The following is a 3,516-nucleotide window of genomic DNA, read 5'->3' as shown; positions in this document are numbered from 1 at the left end:
TATCTGAGCAGAACCAAATTAATGTCACCGTAATATTTAATATCTGCTTTATAAAATAAGATAAACGTAAGTTGAAAAAAACAATTATGCAATCTATGTTTCATAAAAAGTGAAATTTTCCGAATTACTTCAATATTTTTCCCCGAGATCGACTTTCGAAAATGACACGGCTCCCTAAAAATTTATTTTTTTTTTTGTCGTGGTTCAACCGATTTTCTTGCGGTTTTTTTCGTAGGAAACGGAAGAAAATTATCTACAACGACAACGGGATACCACCTTTATTTTCGTTTTTTTCTTTCTTCTGTACGTAAGGACGATGTAAAGACGAAAACTGGATTTTTCTTCATGAATACGGTGGAGATTTTGAAAAAACGTGAATCATTTCTATAACTTAATTATCCTTCTTTAATATTTTTCAAAAATTGAAAACACTGGAAAGCCCACGATAAAGTAATTTAATATTTTCTGACGTGACTTGAGCAACTCGTCCAGCCATCAACGAAACGGCGGCGGCCATTGTTATGGCTGTTCCATCACCCGATCTGCCTGTCGGGGTCGACAAGGAATTATCGGAATGTTCTTCAGCTACTAACGTATCATCAGCTGGAATAAACACATTTGCCACTAAACGTAAGTATTTAAATATTCTTGTCAATTTTATTGAATGTAATGTTTTAATTTATTATTTGAAACTAAATGTAGAGGTGAAGCCGGACTGTCATATCAGCCGGGTTTAGGTGTGAAAAACTTTCCTCCTCGACTCGACTTTTCTTTTTACTATTTAATTATTTTATGACATCTTGGTAATTTTCATCATCTTAAAATAAAATTTTATTTATTAAGCTATCAATTTGTCTTGTTGAGATAAAATAAATCACTCTATATTTTGAAAGCCAACGGGGAAGAAAAATTAAGTGTTCTATTTTTAGTATCAAAACAATCTCAGAAGGGAATTCCCCTTTTAAACTTGGAATGTTTTGATTTTGATATTGATAATAAAATCTGTGTCTATCATGACCTATAGTCTGAAAGCAGACTGTTCATAGTAGTAATGTTGGGTATAAGGGTTTTCTCTTACGAAATGCTTGACTTAAGCTTTTTTTTTAAATAGAGACTTTGATATCTGGCTGAAATCGTGTTTCATGATTCATTTTCTCGATTCTCATATCTTTGTGATGTGTATGTGACCGTTGACTTTCGTTTTGAGTGAAAGAGTCGTGCCTTAGCAAAGCTGAGATATCTCCGCTATTTATGCACGCAATTCTACAAACCACACATCCAAATATAGGTCTTTTAGTGCTCTATCGAATGGTACAGTCCAAGTTATCAAAACAGATAAAATTGAGCCTATAAAATTTACCACTCCCATACTACAGTGCCAGTATCACTATCATCACTACTACTAATACCACAACAGTTAACGTAACTATGGTACTAGAATGTGTAACGAATTAAGGCAACATCTTCTTATATATGCAGCTGTTTATTAATTTGTTTTATCTTCCACCAGGTGATGCTCCCTACACTTCACTTAAATCTTACTTGTTGGTGCATGGAGGAGGTCTGAGACCTGAGCTACCTGTTGTCACCCTCATGAACAAACTCTTGGTTCACTTGCATTTTCTCAAAGAGGAAGCAAATGATAGTTGAACTAGTTGGGATACAGTAAGTTAAATAATTGTTTTGGCAGGGGCATAGACTGATTTTATAATTAGTCCCAAGGTTTTTCCTGATTGACCTGGTGGAGTGGTTAATACATTGGACTCAAGGCGGAGAGGAACAATCAATCGATAAAGCTTTGTTTAGGTACACACTTACTAGTTAGTTATTGGCAATTGTGAGTTGGCTTACTACAACTACAACTATTTTCTGGAATGAGCACGACTTTGTTCATTCAAAATGCTATCAACAACTAGCATGTCGCAACTGTGTTAATTTCTCCCACCCCAAGGGTTTATTTTAATGTGTCTTGCGAATGGATGAATGCACACTGGTTGAAAATTATGACAATTATTGAAAGATAGACTTCTAACTTTTCGAGGTCTTTTATTTTGAGAAGCATAGTGATAACCTTTCCTACAGATTTGATCATTCCATGTGTATCATAACTTTTTCTATCTTTCTTTTTATTTTCCAGGTTTTGACATGGTTTGTAAACTTGTTTCCAAGTTCAGCCGTGACAACTCCACAGCTTCAGTGCAGAATCCAGAAGACGTGTTCAATTTTTAAGTCGTAGTTGTGGAAGGAGTTGAAGGATAAGGAAAAACATCTAGACATAATTAATGCAATTGTCATCCAGGGTGGTTCATGTACTACAAAAGAAGAGATTGATGATCTATTAGCAGAAAACAGTAATTGTAATAGAGTGCAGATTTTAAAAGCTCAGATAAGGTACAGAAAGTTGTATTGAAAGAAAAGACATTGAGTTTGACTGGAGACTTTGCTCATTTGTATGACAGTTTAATATCATTTTTAGATGTGGAGTGGGGAGTATTCCATTTGTAATAAGAGGTAAATTTAATGTGTAGCAAGTAAATATTGATATTTCATAGATTGTTTCACCTCCGGGTGACAATTTTGAAATCGTACCTAACATGAGACATATATTTGAAATTTATGATTTTTCAAAACTTTGAAAGATAGGGCTTATTCTATCGATAAAAATGTTACCATAATATCTTTAAAAAGTAATTATTTTGATGTATATGTATTCTTCTTGAAGAAACAAACAATTTGATATATGATTTATTATTATTGGTCCATATGGTCAAAAGTTATGCGTATTTAAAATACGCTTAAAAACGCAAATCCGAGAATTTTTCGGATTACGCGTCATTTTTCACTTTTTCACGACTTCCTGGTGTCATAAAATCTGTATATTAGAAACAAATTGTTTGAAAAAAATTAGATAGCATCTCTGTTACTTATATAATTGATATATGTAATTTGGACAGAGTGAAATGTATATTTACTGATATAATCCCTTTCCAATTTGCTCCGATGACCGATTTCGAGCGTTATGTTCATGCTTTTGGCACTTTTGGTGATTTTTCTCAAACTTGTCGCATCTATAATTTGAAAATTGTAATGATAAACTTAACTTTAATGGCCATAATCTGTTGTCATAGCCCTGACATTTATAAAAACATGCTCAATGTCGTTTCTTGTGTTCTAAATTTTTATTTACAAGCTTCCTTAAATGATGAAATATTGAATCGCTGTAAATGTCGAAAAATTTTCTAAGTCCAATAAACTTTGAAACTCTATAACTTTTTTGTTTTTCAATATAATTTGATCTGTTTTTTTTGCATTGTTGTTTAATTTCTGAGCTCTGTACAAATCTCTTACTACCTTAGCTTTGTCTCAAACTTCAAATTTTGGTTTGGAATACCTAATAACACGTTCTATCGCAGAGCCAGTCTTCAAGTCAAGAAAATAGCTTTTATTCCTTCTGTTCTGGGTCGTTTTCTTCATCAATGGTCTTATCGGGGGACTTTGGGTCGATGTTTTTAATTC

At 33.2% G+C, this 3,516-nt stretch overlaps 1 long non-coding RNA gene across 3 annotated transcripts; it reads left to right on the top strand.

Annotated features, from left to right (window-relative positions):
• Positions 1 to 223: 223 nt before the first annotated feature.
• Positions 224 to 3,269, top strand: LOC144977660 (uncharacterized). Of its 3 annotated transcripts, none has more exons than XR_013646370.1 (3): positions 224 to 630; positions 1,511 to 1,665; positions 2,138 to 3,269. It is a non-coding gene; the product is annotated as an uncharacterized LOC144977660 (long non-coding RNA). The 3 variants fall into 3 exon arrangements; XR_013646372.1 differs by lacking the exon at positions 224 to 630 and adding an exon at positions 955 to 1,048; XR_013646371.1 differs by lacking the exon at positions 224 to 630 and adding an exon at positions 955 to 1,058.
• The last annotated feature ends 247 nt before the right edge of the window (positions 3,270 to 3,516 follow it).

The sequence above is a fragment of the Berghia stephanieae genome, chromosome 7 (genome assembly GCF_034508935.2).
Source record: "Berghia stephanieae isolate SIO BIC M18660-M18661 chromosome 7, UCSD_Bste_1.3, whole genome shotgun sequence".
Taxonomy (NCBI): domain Eukaryota; kingdom Metazoa; phylum Mollusca; class Gastropoda; order Nudibranchia; family Aeolidiidae; genus Berghia; species Berghia stephanieae.
Note: the sequence above shows the minus strand (reverse complement) of the source record. Positions and strands in the feature narration are given on the sequence as shown.